Source organism: Mus musculus, chromosome 4 (assembly GCF_000001635.26).
Source record: "Mus musculus strain C57BL/6J chromosome 4, GRCm38.p6 C57BL/6J".
Lineage (NCBI taxonomy): Eukaryota > Metazoa > Chordata > Mammalia > Rodentia > Muridae > Mus > Mus musculus.
In genome coordinates, this window is record NC_000070.6 from 89,099,360 (window position 1) to 89,127,055 (window position 27,696).

The 27,696-nt window shown below is 41.0% G+C and overlaps 1 long non-coding RNA gene across 1 annotated transcript in view; it reads right to left on the bottom strand.

Moving 5' to 3' along the window:
* Nucleotides 1-507: 507 nt before the first annotated feature.
* Nucleotides 508-27,696, bottom strand: part of Gm12602 (predicted gene 12602) — a 28,360-nt gene continuing 1,171 nt past the window's right edge. The window contains exons 2-4 of the long non-coding RNA NR_151607.1: nucleotides 19,103-19,316; nucleotides 5,992-6,044; nucleotides 508-1,680 (exon numbers count right to left, since the gene is read on the bottom strand). This is a non-coding gene — a long non-coding RNA (predicted gene 12602). The remainder of the gene's footprint in view (nucleotides 1,681-5,991; nucleotides 6,045-19,102; nucleotides 19,317-27,696) is intronic.

The following is a 27,696-nucleotide window of genomic DNA, read 5'->3' on the forward strand; positions in this document are numbered from 1 at the left end:
ACACACACACACACACACACACACACACTTGGAGCATATTTTAGAATGTTTCAGATATTCCCAGAGCCTCCAAAACAGCCAGAGAAGAAACTTCATTGTGTCTACACAGGCTATATCTCAACGTTCAAGCTTCCACCAGGTGGAAGATCCATTCAATTCAAACACAGTTATTCCTCCACCAAACAAGGGAAAAATTTAATAATATCCCCTAGCTCTTACATGAAAAGATGTTCCCGACAGGAGTCGTCTTAGAGTAAGCCAGACAAGCCATTCTGGATAGTGCAGAGACCAACAGAGTGATGGCCTGTCCCTTTCTTTCAATACACTTCGTAAAGACCATAATAAAATCCTTCAATGACCAAAGGTTTTTGTCATTACTGAAACCAACATACAAAGAATTGACCATCTTAGTGAAGGTCAATTGGTGATAGTAAGGGTCATACAGATGAAAAATTTGGGGACGTGTATTTTTAAATGAAAAGCAAACAAAATAGCACCAAACAAGATACTACTAAACGTCATTTATTAATCCACCAATTAGAAAGAAAGAGAAAAACTTTTAAAGAAATTCTGCAAGTTTTTACTTGAAATTTGTAAAAGTCATTGTGCTTAAGATAGTGGGAACTCGGGTTTCACTCCAATGCATACCTTCAGTTACTTCAGTAAGTCCTCGATTTTGTTCATAAGCCCAGAGATAAAAGACCATTCTGGATATTTAAGTTGGGAAACCAGGTCTAAGACATTCCCAGATGTCATCATAGACTCGTGGCAAAGAAGATAATCAGGGCCATTCAGGGTGGCTCCCATAATATAACCTGGATAACCTGCCATCTATTTCCTCTGTACCTACACTAAATGTGTTAAGGCATTATCTCCTGGGAAACACCTAAGTAATGTTTAAGGACCCTTGGCAGTGCTCGTAGCAAACAGAACTCTCCAAGCTAGCCACTGAAGAACACGGTACATTTTCTAAACAGAGATCAAGATTAAACCTAAAGGATTTACCTAAATCTTGACTGTAAGATGACTCCCTTAAAACCAGACCTCATGCCCTTCTACCAACTTCACTGGGAAGAATCAGAAGCCCTGAGGCATAGGAACTCCTGGCGTGCCTAGGCACAGTCAGTGTGGTCCTCTAGCCTTTGTGAGAATGGAGAGATAGGAAGCACTAAGCCCCTCCCCTTTCTTTCCCTGTTTTCATCCCACTCACTTCCACCCATGGATACCACATGACTGAGATAATTATGTGCAAAGGAGAAGGGCGTGTAGTGATATGTGAGCTTCTGTATCTTGTGTATCCAGCTTGGTTGACCATTTCAACAGGGACAGTCCCCATATGGAGAACTCATCAGGTGGGATAAATAATCTCTATTCTCTTGGCATTCTAGAAGTTATTAAATAAGAAGGTATCATATGTCTCTTTAGTTTGCAACTTCCTTCTTCAGCTGCAAGTAGCATGAAATTGTTTAAGTGCAGGTCCATTTGTGTCTCACCAACAGATGTTTTGTTTGGGATGTGGCAAGGGTTGGGGGCGGTCTGTTTGTTTCTTTCTGTTTTAGCTCTTCCAATGTTTTCTACTCCTGACAATCCCATGAGTCATTGGCACCTTGTTAATTTCAGTAGACGACCATTTTAACTGAGAAACTTCGTGAAACTGGCAACTGTGTGATGCTATTGAACCTGAAAAAAAAAAAAAAAAAACTATCACAGAGGCTCCAGGGAGAGGGCAAAATCTCTCTCAAACGGCAGAGGGGACCATTCTGTACTGATTCGCCTATTAGTTTTTACCGTGGTTCCACATTCCCTCCCCTTGAAAAATAAACTGCATGATACAGCATGATTTTTAATCTCAACAAGAAAACCTTGTACTTGAAAAATTAAGTAGAAAATGATGCTCCTAACTTCAAGGAAGAGAAGAAAATAATTAAACCGTAGTTAGTAGGCTGACCCTAACCCTGAAAGACTCTGAGCTTGTAAATGAAACATATTGTTTCCTTTATTTTGAGCTTCTCCTTTCATGAGAAAAACTCTTAAAGATACACAGGAAGAGTTCTTCATGGCCTGAGGCTCTTACATCGCTAATGGCTTTTGACAGTGTGTTGCAGCTTAGTTAATTCAATTGAATTTGATTATTCGTGGCACTAACAAGATAAACAGGTTGACAGAGGGGATTTTTTTCAGTCACTGGTTCATATTAATGTCTGAAATTCAGTTGTCCAGAAAAGGAGATGGGTGGGAGAGAAGCCAATGTGATGGTATTTTAAGTCAGGCTATTCTTAATTGCAATTTGACTGTGGATAAAGGATTGATTATGAGACTATTAACATTATTCATCTAAAAAAGAGAATAAAAAAGTGGTAAAATGCACACTTCCCATCAAACCTTAGTCCCAGGTTGCGTTATTAAGCAGATCTGGCCCACTGGTCTACTTATGTGCACACACGCACACACACACACAGCACACACACACAGCACACACACACAGCACACACACACAGCACACACACACACACACACACACACACACACACCAGCAGCAGTAAGTATAGAACACCTTGGTGTTTCCGGAATATAACCATTTTCTTTCTTTTCCCATACCACTGCATGTTATAATTTCTGTGTTGTTTGCCTCTGGACTAACAACCTTCTTAATTCTCAAAAAGGAGCAAAGATTGTTTCTGCTCAATGATATCCTCTAGGTTTTCCTCAATATTCTTCAGAATCTGTACATCCTCTTAGTCCATGTCCCCCAACTTTTTCTGCACATCCACACCCCTGGGATCTAACATGGCCTTGCCAATCATACAGCTCAGTGGGACTCCATACGAAAAGAAGCATTGGTGACAGAGGATGAGGCTGAGTTTTCATTGTTTGAACATAGTCTAAAACTTCAGCAGCTTCCTACAACAACAAAACCCCATCAAAAATCCCACTGTGGCCATCCTTGATTTCAACCCCAATCACCGCTCTGCTTTTTGTTTGTTTGATTTTGTTTGGTCAAGGCAGGATTGGGACACTGGCCTTAAACTCACTATGTAGCCCAGGCTGAACTCAAACTTTCAACAATCCTTCTGCTTCAGTCCCACAGGGGCTGGGATTATGGACCTGAGCCACCGTACTGAGCTTGTGGGAGTTGTTAATACTCTTGTCTGCCTCTGAAGCCAGCTGGAGCTGACATCATTAGCCTTCAGTCACCCTGCCTCTCTTCCTCTTTGCAGCCATCACACATGGTAGGTGATCAATAAATATTTGTTAAAAAAACAAGAGGATGAGTGGATAACTCAACATCCAAATGAGAAATTAGAGGAAGAGGTGATCAAAACACATGTACAAAACTCTCAATGAACTGATAGTATAAAAGAATAAATGCTGAAATTGTTTTTGAAATGCGAAAACATGCATTTATGCAAGAGGTTAAATTATATCACAGGAACATGTTCTGCAAGTGAGTGCTTGCCTTACCTGGTAAGATAATGGCTGTGCATATTCATGCTCTCTCTCTCTCTCTCTCTCTCTCTCTCTCTCTCTCTCTCTCTCTGTGACTCTGTCTGACTCTCTCTATTGATCTCTCTTGCTTTCCTTTCCTCTCTCTTCTTTTCCTTTCCTCATTCCTCTCTTCCTCCCTTATTACATAATTAGACTGTGCTTTTCATTGTTAATATTTGTTTTGATTGATTTGTATTGATTTGTTATAACAATAACAGAGATATTTTATACCATTTTGCCACAAGAATCACTAAACATGTTTCCATATAATTTCATGACACCACCCTGAAGCATCAATAGCTTGTGTTTATAACCTAGTAGGGGTTTTCTATTGCTAAGGAAACCCTAGTCAGTATTTCTGTGAGTCTGGGCAGGCATAATCCCCAAGGAAGCTGTAGTGGGCAGAACTGTGCCCTCCCCCATATACACCTCAACACTTATTTCATGTTTTGAAGGACTAGCACTCATGTGATGGTATTTAGAAGGCTTGGGAGTTAGATAAGATCATGAGAGTAGTGCCCTCATAATCAGATTATTGTCCCTATATAAAGAATTAGAGAATGTGTGGTCAAGCTATCCCCACCACCATATGAATACAGGTCAAGGAAACTAGCTTTTACAAGTCAGAAAGAGACTCTCACCAGAACCCACACTTGTTGGTACTTCAATTCAACTCCCAACCTCCAGCCTGAGAAAAGCACATTTCTGATGTCTCTGTCACCCAGGCTATAATATAGTGTAATATCAATCTAAGCAAACTGGTAGAGAGATTTCATTTGTTGGTGTTTGGCATAAAATACTGCCCTTGATCACCTAAACAGAATGGCTATGCTGCCAAGATGTAATTTTATTTTCTCTGTACTTCAAGGCATAGATTTCTAGTCTAACATTCATTGGTGAATTTCAAGGGCTGTCTATCAGAATTGCATGCATTTTTTTTCTGACAAGAGAATTCACCACCATTAACAACTCTGAAAAAGAATCTGTGATCCAAACATAATTTTAAACACGCTGTTCTGTCAGATTTCCTTTGGGGGCCTAGGTTCATAAGCCAAACAGGCATCCTGGGATTCTGCACATTTCATAGGTAATGGGTGTCAATAAATGAAGCATAAATAGAAGGAGAAGGGAAGGGAAGGGTGAAAGCATTGGGGAAACCAGTGGCCAATAAAATGCTTGGAATCAATGTGTTCGTTACTTTCCCATTTCTGTAATAAAACACCATGACCAGGGCAACTTATGGGAGAAACAGTTTTATTTTGGTTTAAGGACCCAGAGAGTTGGGGTCCATAATGGCAGGGTCACCTTGGCAACAGGTAGCACACACAGTGGCTGGAGTCTGATGCTGACAGCTCACATTAGGTACTCTAGCACAGAGAGCAGAAGTGGGAAGAGCATGAGACTTTGGAACCTCAAAGCCCATCCCCAGTGACATACTTCTTCACCAAGGCCACACCTTTAAAGCCTCCTAATAATGCCACCAATGGGGGAATCACGGATTCAAATATTCGAGACTGTGGGAGACATTCTCATTCAAACCACCATGTTCAACTTTGAGGTGCTTAGCACTGAGTGACAGGGAGCTCATCTTAGAAAAGCACATTTGAACATTCAGGTGACCTGCTCCTCTCCCCTTTACTCATAGCCTTACCTCCTGAGTTTAACAATCCAACAGAGCACACTTATGTATCAAAGAACTCAGTTCTTCAGTCTCCAACTCTGAAAATTTATTTACTCCCTAAGGTAGTGAGGCTAGATGTTAGCCTATCCAAGAACGTGTAATATACAAGCACCTATTAATATAAATAAAAGTATCTGAAAGACAAGTGGAATCGCCTATCAATTTTAGGCTTCAGAAATACCTAGATGTGCGAGTAGTGTGATAACTACATTTGCTACTTTCCTTTCCTGGGTCAAGATACCTGACAAAAAAACCGAAGAAAGGGTTTGTCTTAGCTCCCAGCTTAGGAAGCATCAAACATGACAGCAAAAGTGTGTTGGCAAGAGTTGCTCAAGACCTAGCATCAGGACCATGAAGTGGCTGCTCACACTGTGTCTGAAGCAAGAAACAGGAAGAGGAGAATGCTGGTACTGAACTTAGTTTCTCCTCCTCTCTCTTAGTCAGTCTAGGTCCCCAGCCCATAGGATGATGCCACCCACATCCAGGTTGGGTCTGCCCTCCAGGTAACCCTCTCTGGAAACCCCTTCACAAACATACCTGGAGGTGTGTCTCCCAGGTGGCTCAAAATCTAGCCTAGTTGATGATTGACAATCACAATAACTGACTAGATTCTGATTTCTTCCAGACAACTGGAAATTTTGGGATCAAACTTTTGAGTTGTTTTAAGATTTTTTTTTTAACCATACAAATATTTGACAAAATTCAAATAATTTGGAAAATGGAACTGTAGCATGCTTTGATGTTAGTGGCAAATTCTTCCTCAGTGGCAATGTTTTTAAGCAGCTGCTTCAAAAGCAGAGATCTGTCAGTACTAGTAGACTTACCTGTGTTCCGAATTTGTATTTCTGTACTTAACACTGCTTTGTGCTGATCATTCCTGGGAAAAGAGAACAGAGTGCGTTAGTAAATTGGGGGAATTGTTGCACAGATGATACTTGCATTTAACTCCAAGCTTCCAGAGGAGAGGTTCCAGCTTCACTATTCCCATTGCAGTTTCTACTTCTGCTCTGCATTGTCCTTAAATCCCCACTGAATGAAATGTTGCTGTCATCCCACTTTTACAGGAGTAAACCCAAACCCTCTAGTCTGCTTGTCTGAATCACCATGAGAAACGCTGGGAACCATTGTGGCTGGGTCTTTAATTGGCTCACAGGCCTCAGGGAAAAGTGCCTGAAAGGTGCTGACTCACTGTCCAGTCGGTACAAAGGTCTTCTCATTCACAGGTCCTGGGAAAACTTTCTCCAGGTTTTTATGTATCATTTAGATAAATTTAGATAACCAGGATAAGATATCAGAAAGTTCTCTTTTTCCACCAACATCAGGGGCACTTATTTAAGTGAAAACTGAGGATTCAAGTTAAACCCAAGGTTCTAATTCTCAATTCTATGACTTCAAGTCTCTTGCAAAAATAGGAAATAGCTTGACTTCTTTATGAGATTTTAGAGCAGAGGGAACAATTTGTACAGATAGATGATAGATAGATAGATAGATAAATAGATAGATAGATGATAGATAGATAGATAGATAGATAGATAGATAGATAGATAGATAGATAGATAGATAGATGATAGATTTGCTGAATAGCAAACTAAAACTGGCTAAGACACTGTGCCCATTCCCATGATGCGTACACTATGGAATCAAGGCGCTAATCAGAGAAAGAACCTCCAAGGTCAGTGTGTGTTTAACAGAGGAAATCCAGGGTGCTGTGGTGTCAAAGGAAACACAGGAAAGATCTGGATTAAGTGCTGCCTAAAAGCTTCCTGGGGCTGAAAAGATGGCTTAGCAGGTAAGAATGCTTGCCAAGTAAGCCTGACAACCTGAGTGTACTCGGACAACCCAAATCTCCTGCTGTAAAAAGAGACCTAACGCCCAAAAGCTGCCCTCTGAACTCCACGAACACACTGTGGTGCACATGTGTCTGCACGCTTACATTTTTTTATTGCTATAATAAAACACTGACCAAAAGAAAGTTAGCGAGAAAAGAGGGTTTTTGTTTGTTTGTTTGTTTGTTTGTATGGTTTGTTTTTTGTTTTGTTTTGTTTTGTTTTGTTTTGTTTTGTTTTTTTAAATCTTAGAGTTTAAAGTTCATCATTAAGGGAAACTAGCACAGGAAGTCATTCTTGAAGCAGAAACCTCAGGGGCATGATCTTTTCCTGTTTGTTGTCCACAGCTTGCTCAGCATTCTTATACAACCTAGGACAGCCTGCCCTAGGCGTGGCACCAATTCCAATGAGCTGGGCCCTTCTTTTTCAGTCATCAGTGCAGAAAATGCCTCATAGGCCTACTTACAGACCAGTCTGAGGGAGGCAGTTCTTTAGTTCTGGCTCCCTCATCCCACGTGACTCTGATTAGTCTCAAGTTGACAGAACTAACCAGTGTACACACGTGCACACACACATATACACATATCATCATCATCACACATTATTAATAAATACAATTTAAAAGAATAAATATAGAAGGTACCTGAATTAGGGGAGATAATGGCTAATCTTAGTTATCAACTTACATCTGGAATCAGCTAAAATCTAAGCAACTGGGCATGCCTGTGAAGAAGTTTCTTGTGACCCGCTCTAAATCTTGGCTATATATAGGCTTTTATATAGGCTTTCTCCAGGTAGCAGCCTATAGAAAAAGACACAGAAGAACGAAGCTTTTGCTTTTTAACTGCTTGCCTAACTCTTACTGAGAAGTTCATTTATCCTGCTGCTGAGGCATTCCTTCTCTGGTATTAGAACCTACTTCTTCAGGATCCCAGTGTAGACTGAAGACCAGCTGAGACACCCAGCCTAGGGGAATAAACAACTCTGTCTTTTCTGTTGGGTGACAGCCATTGTTGGTCTAGCTGGATCACAGCCAGCAAGGTACTAAATCTCATATATTTATGCTATCTGTTTTGTTCCTCTAAAGAATAAGACTAATGCAGAAGAGTTGAAATGAGCTGAAGGAGATTTAAATAAAACTCCTTTTATTTTCAGCATTCCAAAGCATTCACTTGTTCTTGCAAAGAGAACTAGTGTGAAAACAGAGAGACTAAAGAAATGCAGAGCTTCTTGAGGTTGTGGTGAAATGTGTGCTCTAAAAGTTTGTGTGGTGGAAAGTAAATCCTTGAACTCATAATTTGACAATATTAGAAAATGGAGTCTTGGGGTGAATAACTAAACACAATTATGATGACTGGAACCCTCTAACAGCACTAACGGCTTTATGAATAGGGAGAGAAACTCATGCTAGCATCTTGCTCGGGCTCAACATTCCACGTCTTTGATGCAGTAAGACTGGCCTTGACAAACAAAAATACATTTGGACTTCCTAGCCTCCAGAACTGTGAGCTAGATAACCCTGTACTGCCAACAATTTATCCACTTGTGAGTATTGAGGGTTAGTAACAGAAAATAGAGTAAGACTAAGACATCAGAACTCAGAGAGGAAAGGAGTGTATGGAGCAGAGAAACTCTGAGTGAATGTATAAGGGGCAGACAAAGTCCTGATGTGTTGTTAAAGTGAGCATGGCTATGTTAGGGAACCGTGTGGAGTGACAAATCCACCCCTGGATGTGACTCAGAGACATGGCAAAGCATCCCTCTAATCCAGTGTTTCTCAACCTGTGGGTCATAACACCCACAGGGGTCACAGATCAGAAATTTACATTACAATTCATAACAGTAGCAAAATTTTCATGCGTTTAGCAAATTGTATCTTATATCTTGGGTATCCTAAGTTTTGGGCTAATATCCACTTATCAGTGAGTACATATCGTGTGAGTTCCTTTGTGATTGTGTTACCTCACTCAGGATGATGCCCTCCAGGTCCATCCATTTGCCTAGGAATTTCATAAATTCATTCTTTTTAATAGCTGAGTAGTACTCCATTGTGTAAATGTACCACATTTTCTGTATCCATTCCTCTGTTGAGGGGCATCTGGGTTCTTTCCAGCTTCTGGCTATTATAAATAAATCTGCTATGAACATAGTGGAGCATGCATCCTCATTACCAGTTGGGACATCTTCTGGATATATGCCCAGGAGAGGTATTGCGGGATCCTCCAGTAGTACTATGTCCAATTTTCTGAGGAACCGCCAGACTGATTTCCAGAGTGGTTGTACAAGCTTGGAATCCCACCAACAATGGAGGAGTGTTCCTCTTTCTCCACATCCTCGCCAGCATCTGCTGTCACCTGAATTTTTGATCTTAGACATTCTGACTGGTGTGAGATGAAATCCCAGGGTTGTTTTGATTTGCATTTCCCTGATGATTAAGGATGTTGAACATTTTTTCAGGTGCTTCTCTGCCATTCGGTATTCCTCAGGTGAGAATTCTTTGTTCAGTTCTGAGCCCCATTTTTTAATGGGGTTATTTGATTTTCTGGAGTCCACCTTCTTGAGTTCTTTATATATATTGGATATTAGTCCCCTATCTGATTTAGGATAGGTAAAGATCCTTTCCCAATCTGTTGGTGGCCTTTTTGTCTTATTGACGGTGTCTTTTGCCTTGCAGAAGCTTTGCAGTTTCATGAGGTCCCATTTGTCAATTCTCCATCTTACAGCACAAGCCATTGCTGTTCTATTCAGGAATTTTTCCCCTGTGCCCTTATCTTCAAGGCTTTTCCCCACTTTCTTCTCTATAAGTTTCAGTGTCTCTGGTTTTATGTGGAGTTCCTTGATCCACTTAGATTTGACCTTAGTACAAGGAGATAGGAATGGATCGATTCGCATTCTTCTACATGATAACAACCAGTTGTGCCAGCACCATTTGTTGAAAATGCTGTCTTTCTTCCACTGGATGGTTTTAGCTCCCTTGTCAAAGATCAAGTGACCATAGGTGTGTGGGTTCATTTCTGAGTCTTCAATTCTATTCCATTGGTCTACTTGTCTGTCACTATACCAGTACCATGCAGTTTTTATCACAATTGCTCTGTAGTATAGCTTTAGGTCAGGCATGGTGATTCCACCAGAGGTTCTTTTATCCTTGAGAAGAGTTTTTGCTATCCTAGGTTTTTTGTTATTCCAGATGAATTTGCAGATTGCTCTTTCTAATTCGTTGAAGAATTGAGTTGGAATTTTGATGGGGATTGCATTGAATCTGTAGATTGTGAAGACCAAAATGTGGACACTGCCCCTTCTTAGAATTGGGAATAAAACACCCATGGAAGGAATTACAGAGACAAAGTTTGGAGCTGTGACGAAAGGATGGATCATCTAGAGACTGCCATATCCAGGGATCCACCCCATAATCAGCTTCCAAACGCTGACACCATTGCATACACTAGCAAGGTTTTTCTGAAAGGACCCAGATATAGCTGTCTCATGTGAAACTATGCCAGGGCCTAGCAAACACAGAAGTGAATGCTCACAGTCAGCTATTGGATGGATCACAGGGCTCCCAATGGAGGAGCTAGAGAAAGTACCCAAGGAGCTAAAGGGATCTGCAACCCTATAGGTGGAACAACATTATGAACTAACCAGTACCCCGGAGCTCTGGACTCTAGCTGCATATGTATCAAAAGATGGCCTAGTCAGCCATCACTGGAAAAAGAGGCCCATTGGACACACAGACTTTATATGCCCCAGTACAGGGGAACGCCAGGGCCAAAAAAATGGGAATGGGTGGGTAGGGAAGTGGGGGGGGGAGGGTATGGGGGACTTTTGGGATAACATTGGAAATGTAATTGAGGAAAATACGTAATAAAAAATATTTTAAAAAAACAGTAGCAAAATTATAGTTATGAAGTAGCAACAAAATAATTTTGTGGTTGGAGTTTTTCACGTGATGAGGAACTGTACTAAAGGGCCATAGCATTAGGAAGGTTGAGACTCTAGTTCAAATATGTGTGTTTATGAATGATTAACCTGTGTGCAAACCCTAGCAACAACAGCTTCTACTCTTGGATAACTGATACCTGAGACCACTAGTCCATAAAGACATTTTCTGCCAACACATACTAACTCTGTCTCCTTCTTTAGCTGTATACCATGAAGCTACCTCCTTATTTGGCTGTATACAATAAACCTACCCCCTTGATTCAGATATATAAAATCAAGGCGTGTTCGGTTGCTGCTGTAGTCTCCTCCATCAGAGTAGCACAAACAAACTTCTATCTTGTCTGTAAGAGTAGCAGCATCTACCCATTCTTCATTCCTTCATTCCCTTGTCTCCCTGTTATGACAATCCCTTAAGATTGCCACGGAGAGCGTGACAAAGATGCAGTGTTGTGAGATGAATCTGAAACCCATCAGGTTATAGGAAAAAAATGGCTAGCCATGTTAAATTTGTAAACTCTGTCCTGATGAAAGCTGGAAGTCAATTAAACAACATTTTTCTTCTCCGCTCCTCCTATTCTCCTCCTCCTTCTTTTCTTCTAGAAAATACGGCAATAAAAGCAATATGACCATGGAATCAGGGGCAAGTTAGGATGTCAGATCAGGAAATAGGTATGGATGGAAGTGAGGAAAACATCTCACATTGACCTCTGGTCTACATGAATACACACGAATATGCCCACTGGCCTCTGGTTTCCATGTATATACATGTATGTGCCCACATGGATGAAAGGGAGAAAAAAGGGAGAGAAAACTGGATATGTGGGAATCTGGATAACTGCTTGAAAGCATGGGCTGTTTGCTGAGCTCAGAGCTGGAATTCCAGAAATTTGAGACAGGGCTTTTTTTTCTTTTTTGTTTTTTTCAGAAAAGAGAGAGGGAGACAGACAGACAGACAGATTGACTGACTGACTGAATGAATGACTGACTGACAGAAAGAGAGAGAGAGAGAACAAAACCCACTTACTTTCTGTTCAATGGACATTTTTATAAGACATCTGGTGCTGGAGACCATCTATTTTTAAGTTACCTTTAGCTGTAAGTGAAGCCTACAGTACTATTGGTACACTACAAATGGAAGTTTATAAATCAGTCCTCAGAACAGGGCGAAATATCCTGGTTTATAAGGTGAATCCATGCGATCTCAGAGTTACTGAATTCTAAAAAGGGAGGCGGGCAAGTTGGTGTCAAAGTGACACAGCACTGGCTGCTGCTGACTTTAGAGATGGGAGGAAGCCACTCAGTGAGAACCTGGGCAACCTTGGGAGCTGGGAAACGAAAAAGGACCTCTCCCCCAGACTCCAAAACCCATGCAACCCACCAGCACCTGAATTCTAGGTCAACATCATGCCTCCAGCCTCAGCCCCAAAAGGCAAATGTGTGGTTTCAAGGAAGCCTGTGATTATTTCTTGTATACAAGGATGTAGTATTGCAGCCCTTAATTTCATGTACATTTTGAGTTCCAACTTAAGAGAGCTTAATTGCTTCCATGTGCAAATTCTTGATCATAGTGGGGTCTCATAAATTGGAGAGAAGCAATAAGATAAAATGGTTCTGGTTTATTTTCTAAAAGTAAACTTTATTATTAGTGTATATTAGTCCATGTGGCACATGACATGGTATGGAATTCAGAGGGCATCTTGCAGAGTCGGTTCTCTCCTTTGCTTTACGTGAGTCCTAGGAATTGTAAGCAGGACTCTAGGCTTGTATAGCTAGTCTCAATACCTGCTGAGGAATTTCAATGACTGTACTTTCTGTTTATATCATGATTTCCACTTCATCCACTCTCATCTCACCAAATGGCTGTATGGCACTGATAAAGTTGTACTTATCATATAACCTGTGACTGTAAAAACTAAAAATATATGGGGTTCCTTTTTGCGACTTCAACTCAGTCATAAGATGGATCTTTTACGTAGCTGAAAAGGCAGAAGGATCCTCTCCAAGAACATATACTGTTCCATGTCAGAAGCCCAAGGACGCCGGGTGACTAAGTGGGACTTAGTATTGTGACGAAATCTATGACCTAAACTAGGAGTAACTGTGGACATCTCTAGCCAAGCCCTGTTAGAACACCAGCATGGGTGCCTACCCCACAGAATCATTGTCTCTCTTGAAATAAACTTCCTCCTAGGAGCTGTCGTCTTTGTCTTCATGTAGCAAAACCTCAGTACCAGTGCCAAGTTCCTTCGGGGTGACAGACACCCCACACCGGCGTATTTCATGATAAGCTTCATACGTGTTTCATTAGCTATTGTAGTAAATCCCACCTGAAAAACTATGAATAGTATCTTTCTGCGGTAATTCCTTCACTGGGCAAATGATCTAGACTGAGGCAAAAACTGCCTAAAGCAACTTCATTTTTAATCCTTTGTTCCAATGACTTTAATCTACAGATTACCTCATAAGCAAAATCCACCAGTGTTTCTAATAAATCCTCAGTCCTATTTAGCTAAAGGTAGCATCCAGCAGGAGATGAAGTGAAATGAGGTCGATTAGCCACATGACAGCTACCTTTAACAATTTCACTAGTTTCACTTGTGAGGCTGTAGGGCTGAGAGCCAAGAGAGCCTCGGCTTTATCCTTCTGTCCCTTAGCTCATTTCCAGTGACAGGCGCCTTTGCTGGGCCTCTGGGGTGGAGCTTACAAAGCTGGCTGGAGAAGCACACCTGCCCTGGCAGGGCTCCCCTCTACCTTTCACCCGGCAGCTCACCCTGGTCCAGCTAGTAAACACCCCCAAACATTCTGCCCCTCACACTCAGACCATGGATTCAGACCACTTCCTCCTGGAACTTCAATTCTGACTTTCTCTACTGACTAACTCAGAAAGAAAAGAAAAAAAAAAAAAAGAACACTGGTTTTGTTCTTCTTCTGCATGTCCCTTAAATTTTAGTGCATAGCGTGTGTGTGTGTGTGTGTGTGTGTGTGTGTGTGTGTGTGTGTGTGTGTGTGTGTGTGTGTGCATGTGTGTGTACAGTAAACGTCATTTATTCTTACACTATAGGTCTGTATGTACATAGTTGACTAACCTGGACTCTCTTTTCAGGCTGTAGGTTAGCTGATCTTGGCTCCCTGCTCTAAGTTCATTCCAAATCTGTCCCACCTATGTTTATTCTAAGAAACAGCTATCCAGGACACATCCTTATTCTGAAATCCTGGAACACAAGAGGACAAGAGGAGTGTTCAAGAGCATTGCTGATCTTTTCTGTGTCACCAAGATCCTTACAATCCAAAACAAGTTACATGTTCAAGCCCAACGCTGAAGAGCAGGGAAAATGTAGCTCACTAACAGGAGGGCCCGGCGCAAAATGGCATGATGAACTGAATCACTAGCCAAAGAATGGGGACCCAACACCATAGCCTAGGCATCCAGGCCATGTGCTGCATTTTCTTGTGAGCCATGTTCTTGGAAGAGGAAAAAGCAGAAAAGGGGAGAAAATCAAAGTGCACTTGGGATAGCTTGGGGTAACTGAGTTCCCAGCAATAAATCCTAAGACAGCTACAAATTCAGATAACATCAGCAGGCTTTACTTAGTAGTAAATTTCATTCTTGGTCTTTTAGTATAAGACAGCCACCTCATCTTCTCCAGCTGCTTTTCCCATGTCCCACCCACTTAGATAGTCTGCTACTGGCACTGAGATTAATGAAACCTCACTAGATCTGGAGTTTGAACAACTTGACTTCCAACCCTAGTCCTTTGAAGTAGTCGTTGAGTAACTTTGAGCAAGCCTTTCATGATTCTGGGCCCAAGTTCTTCTTCATCCTTAAATTGTGATATCAGCTACAAAGTTCTTGGGAAGAAGATTAGCTATAACACATCAAACAATGTGTATGGCACATAGAAGGGGTACAACATAGAGAAACGAGTTTTCTTGGATTAGTACTTAGCATCTGCCCTGCTGTCCTTTCATCCAGGACTCTACTGCAATCAATGTCACAGACAGCCGTGATCCTCTGAGCTGTGACCGGGGGGATGTTGAGAATGAACCTGTAATCTAAGTTCTATCTGATGTGCTCTTTATGCCTGATGAGATCTTAACTCTAAGAATGAGAGATAGTGCCCTTGCCTCAGACGCAACATGTCCTTCTGAGCCGTCCCATGAGATCCCTTGTCCTGGGTCACGTTGACTCAGTACTCTTTAACAGGAAGGAAAGAAAAACCACAAATGGCTCACCATATTAAATGTATGGAGCCTTTGGGCAAACGAGATGGTCCCGTGGGTAAGGGGTGCTCATCTCCAATCCTGATGGTCTGAACTCAACACTGGGGCTCACGTAGTAGAAGGACAAAAGTGACTCCTGACGTTGTCCTTTGGTGCCCACAAGTATACTGCAGCATGTGGGAACTCTCTCTCTCTCTCTCTCTCTCTCTCTCTCTCTCTCTCTCTCTCTCTTTCTCACACACACACTCTCTCTCTCTCTAAATAAATAAGCAAACAAATAAATACATAAAATGTAATAAACATTTTTTTTATTTTTTATTAGATATTTTCCTCATTTACATTTCCAATGCTATCACAAAAGTCCCCCATACCCTCCCCCCCCCCAACTCCCCTACCCACCCACTCCCACTTCTTGGCCCTGGTGTTCCCCTGTACTGAAGCATCTAAAGTTTGCAAGACCAATGGGCCTCTGTTTCCAACAATGGCGGGTTAGGCCATCTTCTGATACATATGCAGCTAGAGACAAGAGCTCCGGGGTACTGGTTAGTTCATAATGTTGTTCCACCTATAGGGTTGCAGACCCCTTTAGCTCCTTGGGTACTTTCTCTAGCTCCTCCATTGGGGGGCCCTGTGATCCATCCTATAGCTGACTGTGAGCATTTACTTCTGTGTTTGCTAGGCCCCGGCGTAACCTTACAAGAGACAGCTATATCTGGGTCCTTTCAGCAAAATCTTGCTAATGTATGCAATGGTGTCAGCATTTGGAAGCTGATTATGGGATGGATCCCTGGGTATGGCAGTCTCTAGATGGTCCATCCTTTCGTCTCAGCTCCAAACTTTGTCTCTGTAACTCTTTCCATGGGTGTTTTATTCCCAATTCTATGAAGGGGCAAAGTATCCACACTTTGGTCTTCGTTCTTCTTGAGTTTCATGTGTCACGCGATCTTAAGTAATAAACATTTTAAAACAAGAACAGCTCTAAGGAAAGCCATTTCGAGCTGAGGTTACTACTGTTTATCCAATGGCGTGGAAAAGCCTGTGGTAGAAATGAGAATCACCACTCAGCTGGGCCTGAACCTCAGTCAGGAGCCCCAGCATGACGGCTCCAGCAGGGCTTCCCCAGGCATTTCTGTGGGATACCATACGCCTCTGATTTGATGATGTTCTACTATCTGCTACCTTCAATTTATTCTTTTACTTTTGCTTGCTACACTGAGTTTATAAACTTACTCATTTGAAGCCAAAAGTACAGTTCCCTAGAGCCATTTCTCTGGACAGAGCAGCAGGAGAGGACCATCTCATGGTCCATAAGCCCTTGGCTCTGTTTTCATTCCTTTTCCTACAGTATGTGGTATGTACAAGAGAAAACACAGATATGGACGCCAAAGAATTATTTGCTGGGGACTATATGGCTGGTTCCCATGAACTCAGTGGCTCTCAACCTTGCTAATGCTGTGAGCCTTTAACCCAACTCCTCACGTTGTGCTAATCCCCAACCATAACATGATATTCATTGCTACTTCATAACTGCAATTTTCTGTTATGAATTGTAATGTAAATACCTGTCTTCCAACGGTCTTAGGAGAACCCTGTGAAAGGGAGGGGAGACTCCCCAAGTGGTCACGACCCACACATTGAGAACTGGTACATTCACTACAGAGAAATTCTGGCCCTAGCAGGGTGATTCAGGTCAGTGGTATTTAAAAGCTGTCAACATTCCTTTATTAGACAAAAGGAAGGACCTCATCTCTATCCTAACTCATGTTGATTCCCAGTGCAGTTTCCTAATGTACCTTGTCTTGGTTAGGGTTTCTATTGTGATAAAACACCAGGACCAATGAAACATGGAGAGGAAAGGGTTTATCTGGCTTATGCTTCTTTATCACTGTTTATCAAAAAAGGAAGTCAGGACAGGAACACAAACAGGGCAGGAACCTGGAGGGAAAAGATGATGCAGAGGCTATGGAGGGGTGCTACTTACTGGCTTGCTCATCATAGTTTGCTCAGCCTGTTTTCTTATAGAACCCCAGGCCACCAGCCTAGGGAGAGCATCACCCACAGTACACTGGGCCCTTCCTCATCAAACACTAATTTAAAAAAATGCTCTACAGGCTTGCCTACAACCCAATCACATAGAGTTATTTTCTTAATTGAGGTTCTCTCCTCCCAAATGACGTTAGCTTGTCATAAAACCAGCCTGCACATATGTCATAGTTTGAATTTGCTAGTTGATCGTTTAATTAACTATTTCTAGTTCATTTCTTTTATGCAGTATAGCAGATATTCTAAAAATATTACGCAGGTAAATTAATTTTTAAAACTATGAATAAACACTGAGTTTTAAACAACCCAAGGGCATTCCTAATTAAATACATACAAAGCTTCTCAACTCAAAATGCATCCATTACTGTCTTACATCTCATCTTTAAGCTATTATTGCAAATAATTGTTAGTTCAAGGTGCTACCACTTGAATTATAATAAAGTAGTCTCTGAGAGATCTATCATGCAATAGCTGAATTTCCCATTTTAGATGCAGAATTTCAGTTAAGGTGAAGGACACTTCGATCTAAGCAGAAATACATTTGAATTTCTAAATGATAGATGTTCAAATGGAACACCCATTATTTTGTAACATGATTTTAAAACAACTGGACTAAATTTTTTTATTTGTTTGTTTTTGTTTATTGAGACAGGTGTAGCCCTGGCTGTCCTGAAACTAGCTCTGTAGACCAGGCTGGACTTGAACTCACAGAGATCTGCCTGTCTCCCAAGGGCTGGGATTAAAGGTATGTGCCACTACCACCTGGCTTGCACTAATATTTTTTTAATTCTAACAAAATGAAATAATTTCCCTTAGGCTCATTTTCTTTGTTGTACTTTCTTAAAAAGAAGAAGAAGAATGATATTTGGCAAATTTTTTTTATCATAAAGTCACATTTTAGATTGAAAATGAATTAGCAGTTGAAGGGCTGACAAGAATTGGCTAGACACAGACTGATGCATGTGTGCTTAGAGAGAGCACATGTTCTGATTTGTTGCTTGATAGAAACATGTGTATTGTACATAAACTCTATATTTTATACATAGTTTTCTATAACAAGCAAACAGTGCAAAATCTAGTTTTAAACAAAGCATAAAATTTCAGAGGGCCTTTTTTGTAGAAAGGTTTCTGAGTAACATAATTTTATTCAAATTTTAATGAAAACTATATATGAATATATTATGAAAAGAGGAAATTAGCAAAACTGAAGTGATATTACATACTATAATAATATTGTTTATCTTCTGCCATTCAACAATACACATTATAGAGTGTCACTTGTTTCAATATTTATTTGCATCCCTTTAATTACTGTACAGCATCTCACAGCATGCATTTACCTTGTCCTCTACTGTCAGATACTCAAGATGTTTTTTTTAAAAAACCCTAGAACCGTATTAAAGACAGTGAAGGTAGCCGGGCGTGGTGGCACTCGGGAGGCAGAGGCAGGCAGATTTCTGAGTTCGAGGGCAGCCTGGTCTACAAAGTGAGTTCCAGGACAGCCAGGGCTATACAGAGAAACCCTGTCTCGAAAATAAATAAATAAATAAATAAATAAATAAATAAATAGACAGTGAAGGTGACAGGAGCTGGCAGCTGAATTCTCCCCAAACCCGACTTGGAACTAAATAGCAATGCTGATTTCTCAAACCAAGCCAAATCATCAATAATCATACTATTGATGGGTTATTCCTTGACCAAGAAAAATGCCTGATTGAACCAGTCAGAATCATCAAAGAGCATTGTATTCACAGGTGCTGTAGAATTTCTAGGGAGAGATGAAAATGGTTATTTGTCCCAGATAGTGTACCAATGACAGAACTAAGAAATGGCTCCCTCGAGTCTAACTCAGTGTGCTTTGACATTATGGATGTACTCACAGAAGCAGGGTTAAGGGGTTACTTACAGGATCAGCTCACAGAAGCCACATCTCTAATGGTCCCTCCACAACTGGGGCTCAGTGCCAGAGGACAATCTCTTCTTCTCCCAGCAATTACTGGTGGATCTTGTAACTTTTATGAGCTTTGCAAGCCTTGTAACTTTCATTATCTTCCTGAGTCTTGAGCCTCTTCACACTCCTGACAAACTCACCAGGGAACATTTCAATTCACAGGAAACAGCTGCACAGCAGGGTAAAAGGGAAGGGCCTCTTAAGGTCTAATATGTGCAGTAACATTCAGAGAAAGCTCAAGAAATCTACAGGTAGAACATGAATAGCAATGTCTCTTTCATGAACAATAAATTGGCATCAGGCCTCAGTATGTAAAAGGTCTTGCTGTGCAAGCCTGTGGACCCGAGTTCCAAGCCCCAGCCTCTATAAAAACCCATGCATGGCTGTGTCTGCCTGTAACTCCTGAAGGCAGATCTCAAGAGCTGAAAGTCTGGGAATGTCTTTGCTTTGAAGGCATCCTTTCTGCGGGATAAGGAAATGAGCCTTGTGAAGAACTAGAAGAGCATCATTCTGGGAAGAATAAATGACAAGTGCCAAGACCTAATCAGAGGCCAAACTTGGAGCATAAGAAGGAGCAAGCCCAGGCAGCTTGGCTAAGTGGACTGAATGGGGTGAATCACAGTTAGTTGAAGAGGGTTAATTGTTGTGATAAAACACCCACGACCAAGGGTCAACTTACAAAAGAAAGCATTTAATTTGGGACTCATGGTCTAAGGAGTTAAGAGTTCATGACCATCGTGATAGGGGAACATAGCAGCAGGCAGGCATGTTACTGGAGCAGTGACTGAGCTCACATCTCAACCCACCAGCATAAGACAAAAAGAGTTCATTGGGATTTTCATAAACTTTTAAAACCTTAATGTTGACTCCTAGTGATACACATCCTCCAACAAGGCCATACTTCCTAATTCTTCCCAAACAATTCCACCAACTGGGCATCTAAATATTTGACCCTATGGGTACCATTTTCATTCAAACCACCATAGTAAGATTGGGTAAGGACTCTCCTCATTCTTGGCTTCACAGCAAACCATTGTAGAGTATTAAGCCAAGTTGACTGAACACATTTATATTCTGAAAAATAACTCACCCATGTGTGGAAAATTCATTAGTAAGACATAGGAAAACAGAAATAGGCAGGTCATCTAGAAAATCAATATCACTTCTCAGCCAGATATAATAATGACAAAAATGGCCTTGCATAGGGGTGCACATTGTCTTTCCATCCTTGTACTCAAAACACAGGGGAAAAAGGATCTCTGTGAGTTTGAGAGCACCCAAGTCCACATAGCATGCTCTAGGCCAGCGAGTGCTACATAGCAGAACTTGTCTAAACATAATGACATAAGTGGAGGTGGTAAGATAGTTATAATCATGGTGGTAACATTTTGATGGCTGAGCTGTCAAGACTTATTGATGGAAAAGATGACAATTTTAAGAAAACAGACAAATACTGAAGACCAGGGCTGTGGCTCAGAAGCAGCATAGCCATTTAGCATGCACAAGGCTCTGGGTTCAATCCCAAGTTTAAAAGAAAAGAAGATGTGAAAGAAGCATGGGAGGGGAGAAAGAGAAAGAGGAAGGGAGGGCAGACCTAGATATCTGAGTATTTGATTATGTAACTCTGAACACAGTGATGCTGTGTGCTGGGTAGGGAATCTCTGTAAAGAGAAGGCTTGTGAAAATTAAAAAATAAAACAAGCAAGCTTTGATTTAACATGCAATACATACAAACCAGTAGAGCACCAGATATTCAAACCTGGACCTCAGAAGAGGATGGTGGAAACTTTTTGAAGCTGTGGCCTTACTATATGAGATTGCCCACGAATGAGGTCAACAGGGAATGCAGTACCAAGGTCATCCAACTAGGGTCCCCAACACTGAGTGCTTAGAGGGAGGGTGGTGTCTACACAGAAAACGTGAAAGCAAGAATGTCGATGTGATATGAAGGCAACCAGGATGGTGTGGTATCTACATAAAAAGGAAGGTTCTGCTGCAGGACAGAAAGTGGTTGTGTCAGATCTGCTGCGATGTTTCATCATCTCTGAGACATCTTCAGTTGGGCTAAGGGTTACGTCAAAGAGCAGAGGGGCAGAGCCGTGCCAATTGTGAACTGCAAGCCATGCTGGAAATCTCACAGCAGTTATATGATCTGAATCACAGATCTTAGAAAATTATGTTGCAATTATATGTTTAAGTGCCTGCCTACAACTTCCCCAGCTGAATTCTTTCTTTTTACTCATGGAGTCCAACTCAGTGCCTGATATGAATGAGATAGCCACTGACTGATACAGCAGTGGTAACTGCAAGAAAGGGGAGCAACAATGGTTTGTTCTGTTATAGTAAAGGTTTAGGCAAATTTTTCTGTTAGCATATCTGGATTGTAACTTTACCTAGCAGGAACTATTCTAAGTATGCTGACATTTGTAACAAAAAAAAAAAAAATAGTGCTTTTCTTCTTCTTTTTTTTTTCCCCTTAAACTCTCAGAAAGAACTTAATTAAAATAGCTTTGGCCAATATGTGTTTAATATTATAGGAAGAAATCAATACTCGTAGCTTACAGCACACACTTTAAACATCATTTGATTTAAGAACATGAAAGTGCAAAATATAAGAGCATGCAAAAAGAATAAGCAAAAAATAGAAAAAAGTTAAAATATTAGTTTTTACTTATCCAAAGGTTATATAAATGTTACTGAAAAGATCCTTAAAATACCGAGACATTATCTGAATATTGTGACTTAGGACAGCTATTTTTGGAAAGTTATACTGAAATGTTATTTTGTATAAAGTTCGTGTTTTATTTTTAGCAATTCTACTTGCTAAGCAAAAAAAAAATCAATAGAATTAATTCAAGAATGTTTCAAGATATTCACTGTAGAACCCATGTATAGTTAACAAAATAGTAATGAAGTACACATTCTAAAAAAAGGATAATTTCAGTAGGATTCTGTAAAAGATGAATGACATTTTTAATTAATTATTTGTTTACATTTCAAATGATATCCCCCTTCCCTGTTTCTCCTCCACAACTCCCCCATCCCATTCCTCCTCCCTTTCGCCTCTATGAGGTTGCTCCTCCCCCCACTCACCCACTCCCACCTCACTTCTCTAGCATCCTTCTACGCTAGAGCATCAAGCCTCCACAGGACCAAGGGCCTCTCCTCCCATTGATGCCAGATAAGGCCATCCTCGGCTACATATGCAGCTGGAGCCATGGTCCCACCCATGTATACATTTGGTTGGTAGTTTAATCCCTGGGAACTCTGAGTGGTCCAGTCAGTTGATATTGTTGTTCTTCCTATGGGGCAGCGATCCCCTTCAGCTCCTTCAGCCCTTCCTAACTCTTCCACTGGAGTCCCCAGGCTCAGTCTGATAGTTGGCTGTGAGTTTCTGCATCTGTATTAGTCCCCCAGTTGATGGATGGGGCCACACACTCATCTCAAATTTTTTAACCTAGAATTGTTCCTGTCTAAGGGAAAGACAGGGACAAAGAGTGAAGCAGAGACTGAAGGAAAGGCCATCCAGAGACTGCCCTACCTAGGCATCCATCCCATCTGCAAACACCAAATCCAGACACTATTGCAGATGCCAAGAAGCACTTACTGACAGGAACCTGGTATAGCTGTCCCCTGAGAGATGAATGACATTTTTAACAGCTGAAATTTAACAACTCCATGATATGGTTAGAGATCATGGCTGTATGAAGTTTATACAGCCATGTGGGAAAAAAAAAGATTCATACACATAAACAAAAAAGGCTTAAAATTATGTGTAAGCTGAAATTATATACAATAACAATAGAGACTACTATGAAATGAACCATACATCTAACATGATCGTTTAAAGTCTGTTAATCGGGAAGCTAATATTTACTGAGTACTTACTATGTAACAGACCTTACTCTGGGAGCTTTGGTTGTTTAATCCAGCATAATCCTCAAGCAAGCTTGTTAAATAGCATTGCATAAGTGAGGAGAATGGATCAAAAACAGGATGATGGCACTTTTCAAGATCACAGAGCTTCAGAAAATCAGGGAGAGAACTCAAACTCAGGTAACCAGGCTCGCTGTGGTAGAACTATAGGTTATTTGCCCAGGCTGTCCTATGCTATACTTGTGATGTTAATTAGATTCTAGGTGTGGGGGGGGGGGTGAGGGGAGCTGTGGGGGGTGAGGGGTGTGTGGGTACTGTTGTTTTGTTTGTAAGAATCTTCAGGGCTAAAAAAAAAAAATGGCTCTGATGTTAAGAGCACATGGTGCTCTTGTAGAAGACCTAAGTGCAATTACTACCACCCTGTGCTGCACCTTACAACTAGCAGCAGCTCCAACTTCAAGAACTTCAAGGGACTGAATTCCTCCAATCTCTGGGAAAATGTGTGTGTGTGTGTGTGTGTGTGTGTGTGTGTGTGTGTGTGTGTGTGTGTATGTGCACACACATACACAATTTGAAACATTTTTCAAGATTTTTTATTTTATGTATATGAGTACACTGCCACTGTCTTCAGACACACCAAAAGAGGGCATCGGACCCCCAGATGGTTGTGAGCCACCATGTGGTTGCTGGGAATTGAACTCAGGACCACTGGAAGAGAAGCCAGTGCTCTTAACTGCCGAGCCATTTCTCCAGCCCCTACAAACAAAACTTTTACAAAATAAAACCTTAATCGAATTTCCGATAACTTTTTCTACCCAGAAAAAAAAAATAAAGCGGTGGAAAACATATCAAACATATCTTAACAGCGCTTTACGAAGCCCGGGATTTCCCTTGGCTGATGAGCAATTAGAAAAGCCCCTGGGACAAGGAGCTGTAGCACTCCAGTACCAGCAGAGCTCATACCTGGCCTCAGCTGTAGGTCCACCAAGGAGCTGCAGCATGCTGTCGGGGACCATCAGCCCCGGTGGTGTCAGCTTTGAAAAGACTATGGCTATATGTTTTCATTTACCTGATGAACACTTCACACACTGCTGTGAGGACTCGCTCTGTGGAGTAAGAACTGCAGTGAAATTATAGGAACCACGCCTTTCCTGACACAGGGGCATGGGTAATGAAGACGTTACAATAGCTGGGGGTTTCCCTTTCATAAAGAAGAACCTTCTGGGAATTTCTAAGAAGCCTTTTCCTAGATGACATGAGGATCAGTTTTGCTTTCACTCTGGATGCTGCCTGCAGAGACGCTCACTGCAGATGTATTATGGGTGCAACCATCCCCTTTTACAGGGTGGCAGCACAAGATTGTGATTACATATTAGATATCAAACATCGGTTCACCATTTCAAACGACTGCTCTCTGACCCATGCCTAAGAACAAAATCCTTTGTGTCTTTATTTTTCAAGATATTAAGACTTAAGGATTTCAAGGTCTTTTCCTAAAAAGTTTCAGCCATAATGAGACCTTTAAGAGAGGAGAGGAAGCAGCAACTGCACACAGACAGGTTTGCGTTTGAGACGCCTGACGTCCGTGTGTCTCAAGATGAGACACTGCTTTTCCTGATGAGTATCTGCAACTGCTTGACTTGGCTGGTTCGTCTCTTAGACGTCATATCAGTGAGTCTGACAGTAGATAATACGGTCAGCAAGTGGGTAAAGGAAACCAGCAGTTTAACCACTTCCGAACTACCAAGAAAATTCCTTCCCCACTAAAATTCCAGAAATGCCTTCTTCACAGCACAGGAAGTTAGTCAGCCGGCTCCTGAGATAGAACGAAAGTGTCACTAGCCAGTCAGGCCAGCTTTTTTGGCCTTCTCCACTTGGTAGAAATCGCTTCAGCTATTGATGTCGCTTAGTGGACAGCTGAGAAAGGCGATCAAAACAAAAGATTGCAGTTCCTAAAACAGAGAAACAATAGTATTTGAGGAGATGAAAATGCTGACGGCCCTAATTATTGTTTTCTTGTTCTTCATTACTTGTTGAAATTTTCATGCTTTTATATTCTGTATTTTAAGCATCTTCACGTAGAGTCCTTGGCCTCTTTCATCCACCCCCAACCCTTCGTTCCTTCCTTATCTCACAATATCACTCCTACTTTGATGTTTGTGAGTTTGTTGACCCACTAATATTAGTTAAGGCTCTTTGCATAAGCACGAGTAGGGGCTTATTGGCTGGAACAGTTTATCAGTGGGTACAGTGCTGAGGGAAATGGCAATCCTCCTATGGCACCAACTAATTTTTCCCATAGACCCTCAGTGAGGGCTGAGGGCTCATGAGCCCCTCCCACGTGAAGGATGATTATCAAGATAACCTACTGAGTTCATGAATTCGATGGCTATGTCATGTCCATAAAACACGTTTGAAGCAGCACTCTTCCACAATTTCAGGCTGGTGTTCCCAAAGCCTTGTTGAGAGGAGAGGATTTAGATATCTCACTTAAGGCCAAGGCCTCCACTTACTCTCAGCACTTCACCCAGTTGTGAGTCTCTGTGTTAACCGCTGCCCAGTGCGAGTGAGGCCTCTCTGAGGAAAGCTGAAAGCCTACTTGATTTTCTTGAGATAAAGTCTTGATATAACTTGGGTTGGTTTTGAACACCAGGTTATCCTGCCTCAGCACCAAGATCACAGACGCCCATCCCTACAAGCAGCCTTAGTGACCCGTTTTAATCGTTAAATACTATATACACACATTTAATTATACCACAACCCACAATAAATACAAGTATTATATGACAGCTAAGACATGTGTGAGAAAGAAAAGCCTACTTGACCTATTTTTAAAAGACACCTTGAATGCCCCAATGGGATTTCTCCTATAAAGTACAAAACAGTAAATTACATCAACTCTCTTGAATGCTATATTAAAGGGGAATTACATATAATTTATGACAGATTAGATTTAATAGGTATAAAGCAGTATCGCTGTGATGAACAGAAAATTTATATATAAAACACATGACATCATATATTACTTCAAGATATATTAGATAGACACCTGGTAATTAACATTTTCTTCTAGAAAGCCTAGTGTCTTACATTCACTGTTTTTTGTTTTGTTTTGGTTTGGTTTTGGTTTTTGGTTTTTGGTTTTTAGGTTTTTCGAGACAGGGTTTCTCTGTGTAGCCTTGGCCGTCCTGGAACTCACTCTGTAGACCAGGTTGGCCTTGAACTCAGAAGTCCGCCTGCCTCTGCCTCCCAAGTTCTGGGATTAAAGGTATGTGCCATCACTGCCCAGCTTACACTCACATTTTTAAAAGTTCTACTTGAGAAGGACATAAAGAAATTTCCACTAAGACAAAGGGCATTTTTTTCAGTAAGATATTATTCAGCATAAAATCTATAACAGCTAAGCCAGACAAAGATTTATAAACAATATCCCAGACCTCGATTTTTAAGGCTTGAAGTGTGTTTGAGTTGAATCAGTCAGTTTGATTTTCCTTGACATGATCGTGGGAGATGTGGCTGTGAGCATCTGCTGCTGGGCAGGGGAATGGAAGATGTGCTTCAAGAAGTCTATGGGAATGGGGCTAAGGGCTTAATTTGAATGTCAATTAGAAAAGACAGACACTACCTTAGAATAAAGGGCTGAAAAACAATTTTCCAAGCAAATGGTCCCAAGAAACAAGCTGGAGTAGCCATTCTAATATCGAATAAAATCGACTTTCAACCAAAAGTTATCAAAAAGGATACAGAAGGACACTTCATACTCATCAAAGGAAAAAATCTACCAAGAACTCTCAATTCTAAACATCTGTTCTCCAAATGCAAGGGCACCCACATTCATAAAAGAAACTTTAGTAAAGCTCCTAGCATACATTGCACCTCACACAATAATAGTGGGAGACTTCAACACACCACTTTCATCAGTGGACAGATCATGGAAACACAAACTAAACAGAGAAACAGTGAAACCAAACTGAAGTTATGGACCGAATGGACTTAACAGAAATCTATAGAACAATTCATCCTAAAACAAAAAATATATACCTTTTTTGCAGCACCTCACAGAACATTCTCCAAAACTGACCATTTAATCAGTCACAAAACAGGCTTCAACAGATAGAAGAAGATTGAAATAATCCCATGCATTCTATGTAGAGAACTGTCACTGCTCTAAAAGTAATAAAAACACACTTGGCTGAAGATCACTCCTTCATAACAACATCAGAGATTATAATTTCCAAAGATCAAAATCTATTGTCTAAGAAAATGCAATGACGTTCAACTGCCTTTACATATAAACAGTCACTAATTATCATGAAGCATTTGTTAAAAGATTAAAGCAGTTTATTATATCTTCCTTCAATTTATCATCTCTTCCTCCAATTAATCCTCTAGACAAAAATATAAATCAGAAAACTGCAGAATCTACTTGCTAAAAACTATCCATGTCTTGCATACCCTGTGGAATTAAAGCAGAGCTCTTTAGAGTGATGTAGAAAGATCAGAGATGCCAATGTACACAAGAGTCAAGGTAATGTGGATGGGTGAATGGGATGGGGAGAGTCTGGGACCAGAAGGACACTAAGTGCCATCCATGGATACTGTGCAAGATTACAGAATGAAAGCACTAGACAGTCCAACTTCCCTGGAAATCCTAAAAATTCAGGTTTTCCTAC